An 18200-nucleotide genomic window follows, 5' to 3' on the forward strand; every position below is an offset into this window, starting at 1 on the left:
TTTGCAACGACGTGGTTGGAACTGGAGGGTATTATGCTGAGTGAAATAAGTCAATCAGAGAAAGACATGTGACCTCACTGATATGAGGAGTTCTTAATCTCAGGAAACAAACTGAGGGTTGCTGGAGTGGTGGGGGTTGGGAGGGATGAGTTGGCTCGGTGATGGACTTTGTGGAGGGTGTGTGCTGTGGTGAGTGCTGTGAATTGTGTAGGACTGTTGGATCACAGACCTGTACCTCTGAAACAAATAATACATTATATGGTAAAAAAAAAAAAAATTAAGAAGATAGCAGGCAGGGAAGAATGATGGGGGGGAAATCGGCGGGGGAGACAAACCATGAGAGAGACTATGGACTCTGGAAAACAAACTGAGGGTTCTAGAGGGGAGGGGTTGGGGGGATGGGTTAGCCTGGTGATGGGTATTAAAGAGGGCACATATTGAATGGAGCACTGGGTGTTATATGCAAACAATGAATCATGGAACACTACATCAAAAACTAATGATGTAATGTATGGTGATTAACATAACATAATAAAATTAAAAAAAAAATTAAGACTTACTCTCCAGAAAGAGCTTGACAAGAGCACAAGTTTGACACCCTATCCAGATGGTTGAAGGGAATTCCTCCCCACTCCCAGCCCTTCTAGCCATCAAGGTAGAATGCATACTGCTTTTCCCCTCACTTCAGGTAGATGATGGATGGATGGATGGATGGATGGATGGATGGTTAGATGATAGATAGGTAGATGATAGATGATAGAGAGATAGATAGATGATAGATAGATAGATGATAGATAGATGATAGATAGAAATTTTTAAATGCTTAGAATTCACAAAACTTATGTCTTAGACTTATTGAGAGTCACTAGATTGAAGTTCTATATTTTATAATATAATTATGCTTCTTACAGCACAAAAAAAGTCAAAGGCTATCTTTTGAATTTAGGACAACTTGTATAACCAATAGGGTGTGACAACATAAATTATCTTTCCTTTGTAAACTGAATTAGTTGCCAGAATAGTTCAAACAAACGTATGCTTTTCTCTGATGGAGTAATTTAAAAAATCTTTACTCTTATTGGAAAAATGATATGCACACATTAAAAATTTGAGCCAACAAAAGTACAAAGATAAGAAAGAAAATATCTCACAAAATTCCATCATACAGACATTCACTCTGTTTTTGGTGAACATCATTGCAGACATCACAATTTGCATATAGAAATAAGATAGATACATTTTTTTTAAAGATTTATTTATTTGACAGATAGAGACACAGCGAGAGAGGGAACACAAGCAGGGGGAGTGGGAGAGGGAGAAGCAGGCTTCCCGCGGGGCAGGGAGCCCAATGCGGGGCTCGATCCCAGGACCCGTGGATCATGACCCGAGCCAAAGGCAGACGCTTAATGACTGAGCCACCCAGGCGCCCCTAGATACATTTTTTAAAATAGAATCATATACATGAGATTTCTATAAATGTTTATTAGATTTCACCAGAAATTAATTGAAGAACATATAAGTTTTACTAGAAATTAATTGAAGACAAAACCAAATGTGGCAGATTAAACATTTTTAACTCTATTATCTCTTAAAAGATCACTAAAACAATACCATGTAGACAAAATGGTCATAAACTTTTAAGTAGAAAGAAAACAAGAGCAAAAACAATAGGGAGCACAATTTTGGAGTTTAAAAAGTAGATGTACAAGCAGTTAAACCTCCAACATCTAGAAAGCTGACTGCTAAGCCTCTTGCAAGAAAGGAAAAGAAAAAAAAAAAAAGACTGGTACAAATTCAAGGAATGGAAACACACACACACACACACACACACACACACACAATTTCAGAATGGTGGAGATAAAAGATGGGTGTCAGATACAAATGATCACCTATGAAAATTCTCAATGACAAAACGAAAATTTAAAAATCAATAAAGCAGGGACAGCTGGGTGGCTCAGTCGGTTAAGTGTGGGCTTTCAGCTCAGGTCATGATCTCAGGGTCCTGGGATCGAGCCCCACATTGAGCCCCACATCGGGCTCCCTGCTTCACTGGGAGTCTGATTCTTCTTCTGCCTATCACACCCCTTGCTTGTGCTCACCCTCCTTCTCTCTCTCTCTCTTTCTCTGTCAAATAAATAAATAAAATATTTTTAAAAATTAAAAAATAAAAATTAAAAAAGGTAAAAATCAGCAAAGCAATATTTTAAAATCAGAGGAAATTATTTATATCTTCGACTTGTATACCTATCCAAACTATCAATCAAGAGTAATATGTGGAAAGTTTTGATTTTTTCCTTTCATGCACCCATTAGCCAGAAGTTAATGGAAGAGTATTCTACCAAAATGAAAGAATCAATAAACAGGAGTTTATGTAACTTAGAAATATGGTTTTCAGAATATAAGATAGGAGAGGGAATTTGGGGGATTTTTTTAAGAGGACATCCCTCAGGGAGAATCATAGAGCAGGTATAGAAAGCAAGTGGATCACATGGAATTGATCAGTGATAAATATACAGGGGAGTTTGGGAAGGTGGAAATGTATCAGAACATTACTACTTGCTTCAGCTGTAAATAATATTTATTATAGAATGTAATTTGTACAATGCTTTAATAAAAAACTAAGGCAATAGCTACATTGTGGTATATTGGGATTTGAAAGGAGAAAATTATATGTGTGGAAAGACAATCCACAAATGTAAATTCTCATTTTTTTAATATTAGGATGAACAAAGGTAATAAGTGAAATGAAAAAAAAAAAGAATATGTTTTATGCAAATGCAGAAGTTAAAAAAGTTAAAATAGTTAAAAGTGGCAACTTCCAGAGTGTGGAAAGAAGGTATGGAGCTGACCTAGATGGGGGAATGCTATTTTTTTATTATACATACTTTTTAGAACAAATTTTACATATTCTGCTCCTGCATTTTTGTATAAAAACAAAATCTAAATTTCAAAAACTAAGGAATTAAAATGAAACCAAAGGGATTCATATGTATGTATTCATATGTATGTTTTTCTTAATTTTACCTTTTCATTTAAATGTTAAAGCCTGAAGCAAAACCTGTAATTTAGGATCATTCTATTTATTTTTTCTGTCTATAAGCTAAAAGATTTATTGATTCCACTAATAATAATAACAAGGAATTCAACACTCCTACCCTGACCCTTGCCATCCTTTTCTCTCTACCAGTTTTGTTTAAGGATATTACTACTTTAACAGTATCCCCATCTATAGAATTTCCATTTGGTTTCTACCCACATTCACAGAATAGATTAGCTTTGGTTTAATATTTAAATGGATTACTTCACACTGCTCATTCTTTTACCATGACTTTGACATTTTTGAATTCCTTATGTTTATTCATCTTTCAATTGTATCAACCTCATTTTACAGCATTTTTTCATTGTTATTGTTCAAGAAAGGCTCACCAACAGCATATTCCCTAATCCTTCGTATTTGACCTTGTCATATCATCCTGCTACGATGGAAGCATGAGTTTGTTGGTTGCAAAACTCTTGTGTTGCACCTTGTGTTTTGATGCTAGTTATTGTTAGAAAACTGTGTTCCTCTTTGATGTGTGGATATAAATCTTTATCATGAAAGTACTGTCTTTTTAATTTTGATGTTTCTGTTCTTGTTTCCATTTCTTTGATTTTTATTTCCAGGAATAACATCATGTATTCTTGTTTTTCTTCTTTGTCTCTCTCCTTATTATTCTCATCTGTTCATTCTCTCTCTCCCACCTTCTCTCCCTCTTTATTTTTTTACTCTGTGTGACTTAAAGTTTCCTAACATGTACCTGTCTTACGGTAACAGTTTTGCTTTCCCATTTACCTTTCTTCTCACGTGGCTTTCATCTTCCCAGTGGCTTTACTTTTCCCTTCCCTTTCTTTCCTGATCTTGTTGAGTTCATTTTGATCACCTTTGGTTGTCTACTCACCCTATTTTATTTATTTATTTTTTTAAAGATTTTATTTATTTTCGAAAGAGGGAGAGAAGGGAGAGAAAGAGAGGGCCTGCGCACGCACACAAGCAGGGGGAGGGGCAGAGGCAGAGGGAGAATCAGGCTCCCCACTGAACAAGGAGCCCAATGCAGGATTTGATCCCAGAACGCTGTGATCATGACCTGAGCTTAAGGCAGATGATTAACAGACTGAGCCACACAGATATCCCTCGTCATCCTATTTTAATTCAGTGACATCTCTTATTTGATCTCCATTTCAGAGAAAAACATGCTTTCATTACTTTTTCCTGGCACTATGGAAAACTATTTGAACTCTTTTGTCTCCTAGAGTAAGAATTCTCCTGGTGTATGATTTCCCTTTCATTTTGTTCAACTCTTTTTTCCCCTTCTGATTTTTGTAAATGTCAATGTGTATGACTAGGTCTTATGCCGATACCATATTGATAATGATAAATATTGAATCAGGTGTTTAGCTACATGCTGGAAAAGATTGTGGGGAATGTAGGAGAGGTATGAGCTAGGAGGGTTTGAAACTTAGAGCCCATTTGTGGCCCAACACTCATCAGATCTTATGTGCCCTGTTCTGAAGGCACATTTCCTCTGGGGTTTTGCTGCCTGGATGGTTTGTGAGGCTCATGAGGAATCCCAACCAGAAGCTTGTGCTGTGATCTGGCGATTTTCTTTGTCCCCTTCATCCTTCACCTGGAAGCATTTCAGTCCGTGTCCCATAACCAGGAGGCTGAATTATAAATAACAAGATAATGTACATTCAGTTTCTTTTTCTTTCTCTTCCAATTACCTGCCATTCTCTACTCTTGCATTCATCCTGTCCTTGGTGGCCAGTAGGATTAAATCACAGACTCAGAGAATAAAGAAAAGTTATAGCAGAGGGAATTTTCAAATTGGAAACTGTAGAGACAGAAAAGTCAGAAAACTTCAAATTTGGAGCTGTGACTAATACGTTTGCTTCCTGAGAATGATGTTCTTCTTGATTTATATTGATTTCACAATATATTATAAAGGTAGGATGGGACTCAGCATCCACACTGAAGACTATAGCTATAAGCTGGGGAAGCGAAATTCTTAAAAATCTTCACACCAGATACTAGCATGAAATGTGTGGATGCTGTAGTCGGAACCAGTTAAAATGTCTCTTCCTGGATGAATATGGATACTGGCTATCACAATGATGTTATGCTTGGAGTTATTTTAGTTCTTACGCTTGTTTCTCTGGCACTCAGCACATAAAGTAGAATCCTCAGGCTACTAAATATTGGTGACTGAAGGTTTTGAAAGTAGATGAACTTAACCGTTCTTGTCTTCCATTTCAGTCAGTTAAATCAAGTGTCAGGCTGTCACTGCAAGATGATTGCCAGGTTAAGGGTACTTGCACTATTTAGTATAAACATGAAACATGATAGCACAGTTCTTAACACAGAGGGTTTGTTCAGATCATGTTTCTTATCTCTCTGAAGTGATAGCTTTGCTACTGTAAATTTTGTTTCTATTAATTATATTTTATAATTAAGCTTTGGGGTAAAACTTTGAAAAAATCTAAGCAAAAACAACAGTTTGGGAACAAGCATGTCCAGGGCAATCCCAGGGTCATGCATAAACACATTCATTTGGCACATATATTCTTGCATATTTTATATGAATATACAAATGAGAAAATGTAACTTTATTTTAATTTTTTTCATATAACTATATAGAGAATAATGGATTTTTTCTATGTCATCATACAGATGATATAGAAAATATCATGAACTATTTTTTTACAAAATATAATGAACTATTAGCAGCTTTAATGTTTTAAATCATGGTTTAAATCATGAAAACTGTTTTAAAGCTTCTTATAATTCATTACATTCTTCAACATATTTCTCTTATATTTCGATTCATCATTTAATGAAGTAAACACGGAAGAGGAATTTTTGGATTAAAGGGAATATGAATTTTTTTTTTTAAAGATTTTATTTATTTATTTGACAGAGAGAGACACAGAGAGAGAGGGAACACAAGCAGGGGGAGTGGGAGAGGGAGAAGCAGGCTTCCCACCGAGCAGGGAGCCCGATGTGGGGCTCGATCCCAGGACCCTGGGATCATGACCTGAGCCGAAGGACGCTTAACGACTGAGCCACCCAGGCGCCCTGGAATATGAATTTTTAAAGCTTCTGTTACATTTCATCAAACTGCCTTCTACTAAATTTGCACTGACTTGTGATTTATGTGAGGCTGTGCATCAACCTGCACTAGTGGTTAATCAATAGTTATATCTTAGCCAAAAGTCAAAAACTGAACATGAGATAATTTTGTTCTCTGAAGTCTTACTTTTTGAATTATTGTAAATGAGAAAATATCACTCTGTTTAATAGTGATTTACAATTATTTTTCATTAAATACTCTTGCAAGTCCTTTCACCATTTTTTTCTACTAGAGTTCTGTTTTTTCAAATAAATGTATATATTGTATATGTGTTTATATATGTATATATGTAATATAATCTTTCTCTGAAATTGACTCTTCTTTGTTAAAAATACCTTTTGTCACTTGCTTTTTAATTTTGTTCATAGCTATTTTATATTAAGAGAAATATGGTAGCTTTTAGGTAATAAAATCCATCAGTATTTTATATTACAGCTTCAGAGCCTACTGTCATAATATGAAATACCTTCAGCAACCCAAAATTATATCTCTGCTTTCATGTTTTTATAAATGTATTTTATTGCAATTGGATATTAATACATCTACACTTAATTTGATGTTAGATAGAATTTTAACATACCTCCTCACTTGTCCAAACACAATTTATTGAACTAATTATTTTAACCATTGCTTGAAATTCCAATTGTCTTATGTAATAAGTTGCTATAATAAGTTCTTGGGTCTATTTCTCAACTGCATAGTCATTTTCACTGCTCTGTTTGTCTTTTTCTGTACCAAATTCTGCCCTCGTTCTTTTTTTATTCACAAAGTTTTCAATTTGCTCTTTTATTGTTTTTTTATTTCCTGAAGATGAACTATAGAATAATTGTGTTGTTTCTAATATAATCCTAATATAATTTTAAGAAGAATTAATTTGGATAGAATTAACATCTATACTGTATGGAATCTATGCATCCAAGGACATGAGAAGCATGTATTTTTATGAAAAATTTTCCATTGATCAAATAATGAGCTGTTGCTTCCACAAAGGTTCTGTACAATTATTGTTATATTAAACATTTTATTTTTTGTTTCCATAATGGTTGGGACCTTTCCTCAACCCATCCACATCCAATATTCTTATAAGCTCTCCATGTTTGTGTGTCACTCTTTAAACTGCACTCTTAAAGAATTATTTTATAGGTTCAAATACTTTTGTAATTTATTATCTTTACTTTTTAATTAAACACTACTGCTGATAACTATTATTTATTGTACATATATTATTGTACATATATACACTACTTGACACTTTAATAACATTGCATGGCAATTTAAATGATTTATTATATAATTATTTATATAATCTTGTCTGATTGCAGTGTTCTAGCCTACAAGAGCTAGATCAATGTCAAGTCACAGTTCTAGTGTTCTATTTTTACTCTGACTTCATTGGGAATACATCCATGATTTTACTTCTAAGTTAAACTCAACTATTAGTAGGAGATAGAATGCACAAGTAATATGCTATTTGTTATAATAAAAATTTTTCATTATAAGATATATATATTAAATACCATCAAATTCATTTTTAGCATTTTTAGTACCTATCATAAAGATTGCATTTTTCATTGCAATATATCAATATATTGTGGCCCTATTAATATATCAGTATAATGAGGTTGTATCATAGTTTAAAAATACTATGATAATCTTTTTTCTTAAAATTAATAAAGTATTTTAATAAGTCATATTAATTTCTTGGTTAAAGAATTCTCTGTTTTTATAAATTTTCCTTCAATAAATGTATACAAGGTTGTTGTATACCTAGATTACATTAGAAAACAAAATCTGGGGCACATGGGTGGCTTAGTCAGTTGAGCAACCAGCTCTTGATTTCAGCTCAGGTCATGATCTCAGGGTCATGGAATCAAGTCCCACATTAGGCTCCCCACTCAGCAGGGAGTCTGCTTAAGATTCTGTCTCTCCCTCTCTCTCTGTGTCCCATGCGCACATACTCTCTCTCTCTCTTTCCAAAATAAATAAATAAATAAATCTTTTTTAAAAAATGAAAACAAAAACAAAATTATTACTCCAATGGGATTTATTACCAAGAAATTTTACTTTCACCCATATTAATTGGAAAGCATTATATCATTTTGTTTGAGCATATAAAATAGCGAAGAAATTATTTGGTATAATTCACTCGTAAAACTATATGGGTAGGATCATTTAGGGAGTTAGATTAGTAATTTTGGACAACATTTTTTAATGTTATTATTAAACATTATTAATATTAAAATATTAAACATTATTTATTATTGCTCTGTTTAAAGTACATATATTTGTTTCAGTCAAATTGGTAATTTGGATTTTCATACATGTTCTGTATTCATTCACACCTGCAGTTATACCACCTTTCTAATTGGTAATATAGTTTACTTTGTTTCTTCTGATTTCACTTGATAACTTAACTCAAAGCTTATGTCCTCTATTAGTTTTTCTTAAGAGTAAACGCTGTTTTGTTATCAGTTTTACTATTCTGCTTTGAAATTACTATTTTTAGCTCTATTCTGTTTTACTTGCTTCTCTTAGGATTATTATTCTTGCTTATTGGGGTAAATACTTGATAGATATATATTCATTTCTCCTGAATAATAAAATCGTGGAAAGGTATGATTTTCTAGGGAAGAATAATACGTGTTAAAGCACTTGTTTTGATGTGCAGTGTTATGATTAACTTCTTCTATTTAAGTAACGTGTATTGAAGTTACCTTTTCACTTTTAACTTAATTTCTTAGGAGTTTGTGAATTTGTGGTTGTGTGGGGTATATTTCATGATAGCCTAGTTAATGCTGCAGGAACAAAGAAGGCCCAGTGCTTCAATCTCTTCAAACAACAAAGGCTTACTTATTTCTCCTCACGTCACTGTTCAATTCAGATTAGGTGGCTCAGGCATCTGGTCTGCTTCCATTCTGCAAATCTATTATCATAGAGTCCCTCCTTCCCAGCTTCAAAGGGGTAAAAATTGAGACTGTTGTAAATTCCCAAAATATAAAGAAATATGTTTCCTCTCTGCACAATCCCATCGACAAGAGCTGAGTCATATGGTCCCAACCTCACAACATGAGAGGCTGGGAAATGTAGTCTTCCTCATGTCCAGAAAGGAGAAATGGGGTGGTGACCACAAGACAGTTCTGTGTCACTATATGGATGTTTATTTTCCAATCATTTAATTAATTTACTTATCCCTAGTTATTAACTTTACAACTTACTGAGTTGTGTCTAGAAAACAGACTGAAAAGTTAAAGTGTGCTGAGTTTTTCTTTAAGAACTTGGATACAATTAATTTTGTTAAATGGTCCATGGACTTTCCAAAAGTATGTGAATTCCCTCAAAAGCATAAAGGTATATGTTAATCAAGCTTGTTAATTTTATTCTTAAACATTTCCTATATATCTCCTAAATATTGTGTTATATTTCTACCAAGAAAAACATTTTGTAATTTCTTCATATATGTGGATTAGTTGTTTTATTTTAACTAAAATCCATACTTTTTCAGATTTCCTTTGTCTTTCCCTACTGTCTATTTTCAGAATCCAGTCCAGGTTACCACATTATATTTAGTCTTCATGTCTCCATAGGTGTCTCTAGACTGTAGCAGTTTCTTAGATCTTCCTTATTTCTGATTACCTTGATAGCTTAGGAGAACACTGTAGTTATTGTGGGGCATGTCCATCGGGTAGGATTTGTGTAATGTTGTCCATATAATTAGACTGTAGTGATGGGCTTGGGAACGAAAACAACAGTGGAAAAATGCTATTCTCATCACATCATATCCAGGTACATATTTATCACAATTTATGGTAACTTTCATCTTCTGGCTGAGATAGTGTTTGTCAGGATTGTAACGTTCTTTTTCTTCCCTTTTCCATACTATAAGTACTCTGGAATAAGTCACTAAAGGCAGCTGACACTTAAGAAATGATACCTAAACTCCACCTCTTCAGGGTCCAGTGTCTACCCAAATTGTTTGAAATTCCTCTTCTTGGGAGATTTGTCTCCTCTCCACATTTACTTGTTCAACTGTTTATTTTATGTCGTTATGTACTTAGGAATGTATGTTTTGTACTCTGTGTTATAATCCTGCACAGCTTAATTTTGTTGCTCAGATTTTTCTGCTTAGGTTATTGTAAATAAATTCATTTAGTTAACTTCTGTTTCCTTTTTGACATAGATCCATGAACTTTTTTTTAACACTAACTTTACCTACCCCAATCCTAGAATCAGACATTTTCCCAAGGAGCTGTGGTTCCTTTTAATTAGGAAAGATATCAGGAACCAGGCCCTGAGTGTTGGGTATATTCATTGCTACTGGATACCTTTGCTTCCAGACCTTCTCAGCAGACAGAACAAAGAAATATATGTGTATATACTAACCTGTGTATTTACACATACCTAAATGTTTCTATATGTAAGCATCCATATCTTAGCCAAAATTGCTTTTATATTGATGTTTCCAACTCTATTACCGCAGGATTATCCACACCTATTCCCTCTTGCTTATCTGTAATCTACTACTCCAACAGTGGGAGAAACCTGGCTCCTACCATCTGCCATCCTTTTATTAATGGTTTAGTTCACGTATATGTATAGCAGTGTCAAAATTAACTCATATACTCATGAGAATCAACTTTATCAACTACAGTGCAGTGATTATGAACTATTTCCTTTTGCCTCTAGCCTTATAGGCTTCAGACATTTCCAAAGTCATATAGGTCCACATATTTCTCCCCCACCCCTTTCGGTGAGATTGTTTTATACATTTGTAATACTGGTTGATTGTTTTGTCATATTCTGTACTCCATACTGGAATTTCCCCAACATCCTAAATCATTTTTTAATTATATTTAATTTAATTTTTAATTTTCAAATTAATTTAATTAAGATTCATTCTTGGTGCTATAAAGTTCTGAGTTTTAACAAATGCATGGTATAATAAATGCACCATTATTATATCATACAGAATAATTTCACCACCCTAAAAAATACCCTGTGTTTTATCTATTCAACTTTACACACTTCTCCCAAACCCATTGGCAACCACTGGTCTATTTACCATCTATATTGTTTTATTTTTTCCAGAATGCCATAAAATTGGAATCTTAAAATTATTTAGCCTTTTCAGACAACTTCACTTAGCAATATGTATTTAAGACTCATTCATGGCTTTTCATTGTTTGTGGCTCATTTATTTTCAATGCAGAATAATAACCCATTGTATGGATATGCCAGAGTTTGTTTACCCATTCATGTATTGAAGGACATCTTTGCTCCTTCCAGTTTTGGGGATGATGAATAAAGCTTCCATAAACATTTATATGTGATTTTGTGTGCACATAAGTTTTCATATCAGTTGGATAAATATCTAAAAGTGTGATTGCTGGATCATATGGTAAAGACTAAGTTTAGCTACAGAAGAAACTGCCAAACTGTCTTCCAAAGTGGCTGTACCATTCTGCATTCCCACCTGCAATGAATGAGAGTTCCTGTCGTTCCCCATCCTTGCCAGCAATTGGCATTGCCACCTTGGGATTTTGAGCCTTCTAATGGGTCTGTAATGGTCCCTAATGGTCATTATCATTTGCTATTTTCCAGTGCCAAATGGTATTGAGTATCTGTGCACGTGAGGATTTGCCATCCACCTATCTCTTTTGTTGTGGTGTTTGTTCAGTTCTTTGACCATTTTTGATTGGATTGTTTCCTGTTGTTAGATTTTAAGAGTTCTTTGAATATTACTGACAAAATTCTTTATAACATGTGTGTTTTGCAGGTAATTTTCTGTCTGTGGCTTGTCTTTTCATTCTCTTAACACTGTCTTTCTCAGAGCAAAAATATTCATTTTTAAAATGTTCACCTTACCAATTGTTTCCTTGCTTGCATCATGCTTTTGATGCTGTAACTAAAAATTATCTCCAAACCCAAGGTTACTTAGATTTTTGAATATATTTTCTTCTAAAAGTTTTATAGCTTTGTGTTTCACTTTTAAGTCTATGAGCCACTTTTCTTGTGAAAGAGTGATCTTTGTGTCCAGATTCACTTATTTTTTTCTTTATGTACATCCAATTGTTGATGCACTCTTTATTGAAGAGAGTATGTTTTCTCCCATGAATTGCTTTTGCTCCTTTGTCAAAGACTAGTTGACCATATTTGTAAAGGTCTTTTTCTGGGCTCTCCATTCTGTTTCATTATCTATGTATTCATTCTTTCACCAATACCATGTTATCTTAATTACTGTAGCTTTAAGGTAAACCTTAAAGTTAGGTACTGTGATCCTTTGAAATTTGCTCTTCTACTTTAGTGTAATGTTTGCTATTCCAGGTCTTTTACCTTTCCACATAAATTTTAATGTCAAATTGTCATGATGTAAAAATAATCTGCTGGTATTTTGATAAGGTTTGTGTTGAATCTATAGACCAAAACTAGGGAGAATTAACATCTTAACAATATTAACTGTTCCAATCTACATTTATTTAGATCTTCTGATTTATTTCATCAGAGTTGTATAATTATCAGCACGTGGAATCTGCACATATATTGCTAGATTAATAACTAAGCATTTAATTTGGGGGGGTTGCTATTGTGTTATTGATTTTTAAGTTCACATTTCAGTTGCTCATTGCTGGTATACTGAAAAACAATCACCCTTTGCATATGAGGTTGTCTCCTGCGACTTTATTAAACTCACTTAGCTCCTGGAGTTGGTTTGATTCTTTGGGATTTTCTACATAATCAGTTATGTTACCTGCAAGTAAAGACAGTTTTATTTCTCTCTTCCTAATCTGTTTACCTTTTTCTCCCTCCACCCTTTCTTATCTTACTCTACTATCCAGGGCTTTGAATATGATGTCAAATAGGAGTGATGAGAGAGGTTATCTTTGCCTATCTGTTACCAATTTTAAGGGGATAGTGTACTGTTTCTCATAAATAAGTATTTTCTAGTTTACTGAGCACTTTTATCATGAATAGGGGTATTAGATTTTGTCAAATACTTTTTCTGAATTCATCGATATGGTCATATAATTTTTCTTCTTTAACCTATTGATATGGTGCATTACATTAGTTGATATTTAAAATATTGGACAAAATTTATATACCTAGAATAAATCTCAAGTAGTCATGATGCATATTTTTTATACATTTTTGAATTTTATTTGTTGATATTTTGTTGAGGATTTTTGCCCCTATGTTTATGAGATATATTGAGCTGTAACTTACCTTCCTTATAATATTTTTATCTGGATATGGAATTAAAATAATGATGATCTCCTAGAATGTTTAGTAACCATTTCCTCTGCTTCTATTTTTTGGAAGAAATTGTAGAAAATAAGTATATTTTCTTTCTTAAATGTAAAGAAGAATCTACCAATGAATTACCATCTGGGCATGGTGGGTTTTTTTTTAATAATCGATCAATTTCTGTAATAAATATAGGCCTATTCAGTTTATTTATTTATTGGCATAAGCTTTGACTATTTCTCTCAAAGAATTAGTCCATTTTATTTGATTTATCATATATGGGGCCATAAGTTATTTATAGTATACCTTTATTATCCCTTTAATATCCATGAAATCAGTAGTGATGACCCCTATTGCGTTTCTGATATCTGTAATTTGTGTCCTCTCTCTCCCTTTTCTAGTAGCCTATTTAGAAGTTAATTGGTATCTTTGACCTTTTAAAAAAAAAACAGCTTTTGGTTTCATGGATATTTTTCTATAATTTTCCTGTTTACAACTTCATCAATTCCTGTCCTAGATTTTATGATTTACTTTCTTCTGCTTGCCTTAGGCTTAGATTGCTTTTCTTCTATTTTCATAAGTTGAAAACAAGTTATTGATTACAGATCTTTTTTCTTTTTTAATCAATGAACTTAATACTATCAATTTCCCCCTAAGCACTGCTTTCACTGCATCTCAAAATTTTGATAATTAGTATTTTTGTTTTCATTTATTTCAAATTAAATTTCTCCTGAAGCACTTTGACCCATTGCTCTTTTATTCAATGCTATCAGCTCTATCCATTGAAGTTAGTAAATTAACTATAATTGTTTCAAATTCCTGGTCTGATAAATTCCAACATTGCTCTCATATCTGAGTCTGGTTCTGATGCCTTTTGGTATGACTTATAATTGTTTCTTAATAGCCAAGTATGATGAATAAAGGGAACTTCTGTAAATAGGCTTTGAGTAATTGCTGAGAAACTGAAGGGATGGGAAACATTCTATAGTTTTGTGATTAAGTTCAGTATTTTAGTGAACTTGTGCTTCTGGACCATGACCTTTTCATGCTTCCCCAACTCATCCCAGGTTGGACAGATGTCTAGAGTGGGCTGGAGTTGAGTATTTCCCTTTGTCCAGTTAGGGTCTTATAAAACCCCAGCAGGCTAGGCTCTGGTTGAATAGTTTTTCAAGAGAACAGACCTTGTTCAGAAGAAATGACTCCCCTGGGTATTTATAAATGGTGCCTTTCCTCTATCTCATGCTGGAAGCTCCAGATAATTTTCTCTGATGTTCACTGTGAGAACCTCATAGAGATCCAGGTGGTAAAACTCAGAAAGGAGTGGGGTCCCCAGGAAAAGGATCTGTCTATAGTTTTTAACTCTCAGAGTTGTCCACATTAAGCATCTAGCTCTTTGTCAATGACAGTTCAAGTTTCACCACCCAGACCTGGTTCTGGCAAAGGTTGCTGCTCTGGCAGGTCCTCCTCCTTCTCTATACTCACTTGTCATGTGTCTCCATTTGACAGGAAGCATTTGGCCCTGTGACCTCACTTCTCTGCCTCATCTAAGAAGAGTGGTTGATCTTCAGATCATTCAGCTATTTACTTATGGTTAGGACAAAGTGGTAACTTCCAAGTTTCTTACAGCTGGATCAGAAACTGGAAGTCTCCCTTATTATTTTATTGCACTGTATGGTACATAGCCAAACATTTGTGCTCAGTTTTGTACAGCAAACTCTATGAAAAATATCATGGATATTGTCACTAAAATCTATCAGTATAAATACTCAAATGATATGATTAATCAATATTTTATGGAAATGTTTATAGAAATAGAAGATGTGGTTTTTTTATTCTTTGCCAATGCTTGTTGGTTGAGTTGTGGAAGAGATTTACAGATTTGCTGTACCACTAAATCTGAGTCACTAATATTTGAAACAAAGGTATGCTTGTTCATTCAATTTTTAATTATTTGAATAATTGAAGAGTTGTAGAGTTTAAATATTCAGAAAAGAATCAAAGATGAAAATGGCAATGTAATTTATGTTTTCTCACTTATATCACATTGCATATAAATGACCTAAATTTGAGCTCTAAGGAAAGTAATTGCTTATGACCTTGCTATACAAATTTGTGAATTTGTATTGAAACTGAAATTTTTTGCATAAGAATAATAACTTTATACATTTTTAACATGAATAAAAATGCAGATTTTAATTATAGTTGTTATGCAATTGACTAAAAAAACTATAAGAAAAATTGAAAAATGTTTTATTAATATTGATAATTTTATAGTTGCTTTTCCCTGTATAGAATATGTCTTTAATCTGATGTTGACAAAACTGAGCTTTCATATGAACTAATAAATTTACTTGAATTGGACAGTGTTAAAACTGATATTTTTACTTTTAAATCAAATTGAATATTCTAAAAACAATGAATGTATTTTGTTAAGATGGATGCAATATTAGAGGACAAGGATTTTTTAATACTCAATTCAGATTTTGCAAAACATTTGAGTATATTTGGAATAATTTGGATTTGAAAAATTACTTTTTTTTAAAGATTTTATTTATTTATTTGACAGAAAGAGTGAGAGAACACAAGCAGGGAGAGCAGCAGAGGGAGAGGGAGAAGCAGGCTCCTCCCCACTGAGCAAGGAGTCTGATGTGGGGCTCAATCCTGGGACCCCGGGATCATGACCTGAGCCGAAGGCAGATCCACAACTGACTAAGCCACCAAGGCACTCCATGACCAATGTGGAACCCAATGGGGGCTTGAACTCACAACGCTGAGATCAAGACCCAGACTAAGATCAAAAGGCACATGCTTAACCAACTGAGCCACCTAGGTGTTCCAAAAATCTACTTTTGCTTTTTTTTTAAGATTTATTTATTTACTTTAGAGAGAGAGTTTATACCTGAGCAGGGGGAGGGGCAGAGAGTGAGGTGGAGGGAGAGAGAAAATCTCAAGCAGAATCCCTGCTGAGCATGGAGCCCTATGGAGCTCAATCTCATGACACTGAGATCATGACCTGAGCCAAAAGCAAGAGTCAGATACTTAACCAACTGAGCAACCCAGGTGCCCCATCTACTTTTTCAACTATAGATTTTACAAACTGTAAATATAGATCATATACTTCTGATGAAAATTTAACAATCAAAATGTGGTGTGCTAAAATACATATAGGATTTTAAAGAGTTAATACAAAAGTGCAAAATATGTCATAAATATTTTTAAATATTGTTTACATTCTGAAATTGACATATTTTTATAGATTGGGCTACATATTATTTTATAGCCCATTATTGGCTACCAGAAAATTTAACATTGCATATGTGATTCATATTATATTTTGTTTGGATAACATCAGTCTAAACAAGAAATGAGGTTTGTCTTAGGCTAGTGGCAGAAAGTAGAAGGTAGAAGAAACCTAAGAAAGAGGAAAACTGAAGAGATGACAGATAAATTGATGGGTTCATTCTACAGGATTTGCTGATGGATTTGGATGATGGGTAGAAAGAAAAAAGGAGAGGAGAATGATTGCCAGGTTCCTAATCTGAGCATCTTGGGGTTATAATCTGAGATGGGCCAACAGTAAGAATGGATTTATGGGTTAAAATGCATCAAATGAAAAATTATAGAATTTCTAAATGATAGTGCCCTCCTTCATAGAGCATTCCCCCACCCACTGGAAGGCAGCTAGAATAAGAGCAAATCACCTATATTAGGCTACAGTTGCAATATGATAAGGTTCAATATACCTCAATTTAACCACACTGAATCCACCAGGAACTCCAAATGAGAACAAAGGAGTTTATTTTGGCCCCTTCTCCTTGGCAGGACCTGAACTCCATCTTTGCTATCCTCAGCACAATGAGACTGCTGAAATTCTTGCTGTTTTTTTAGCCATCATCTCAACAGCTTTCAGGCTCTCACCCTGGGAAACTTATATATCAGCAGTGCTCAGGAGAAGAAAGTCCAAAACTATTGGATCTACTTCTCACTTCCCTTCTGTCTGGGATGTTGGCCTTTCAAGTACTGGATGTGTTGGTAGACCACAAATGCAGTTTTGCTTCCCAGTCATTTGGGATTGCTGGAAGTCTTCTGACTTCTGTGACCCTTAGTAGCCTTCCTCTCCTCAACTTCTCAGCCTCTCTCCATAGACTAAGAGTGGGCACATTCCCTGAGGGCAAATGTGGTATGCAGAAATAGCCTTCTTTCATTCCAGAATTCCATGCCTTCCAGTCCTGGTGGTCTCAGAAGCTCTCCAGTGCATTCAAACAGGTAATGGTCAGCTACAAGCTACTACTATCTCATTAACCAAAGCAGAAGCCCAATCATTTATGGGTCGTGAATTCAGTCATTCTGGTGTGATACTACTCCAACAATTCTCATGTGCATTATTGTTCTAACATCTCCACTTATTAAGTCTCAACTTGGCAAGTCTCCATTTCACTTACTCTTCTAAGGGTAGTTTGGAAGAAATGTAAGTATCATTTTCCCAGCTTATATATTTTTTTTATTCTTTTGATTTTTAACCCTTCTGCATCACATTGTTTTAAGTATATTTCTTATATATGAAAGACTTTTTATTTTATTTTATTTATTTATTTATTTTTTTACCAAATCTGAAAGTCTTTGTTTCTAATCTGAAAATTATACTCTAAGAGATGACAGAATATGCCACCTAAAAAAATGACTAGAGGAGTCTAGGACATGCCACCTAATTTCTGCCTTTTTGATATATTGATTATTTTGACCTGTAGGTCCTCAAGAAGTAGCAAATACAAGGGGAGACTTTCTCTGAACTCT

The sequence above is a fragment of the Leptonychotes weddellii genome, chromosome 1 (genome assembly GCF_054177405.1).
Source record: "Leptonychotes weddellii isolate Sample4059 chromosome 1, ASM5417740v2, whole genome shotgun sequence".
NCBI classification, from domain to species: Eukaryota; Metazoa; Chordata; class Mammalia; order Carnivora; family Phocidae; genus Leptonychotes; species Leptonychotes weddellii.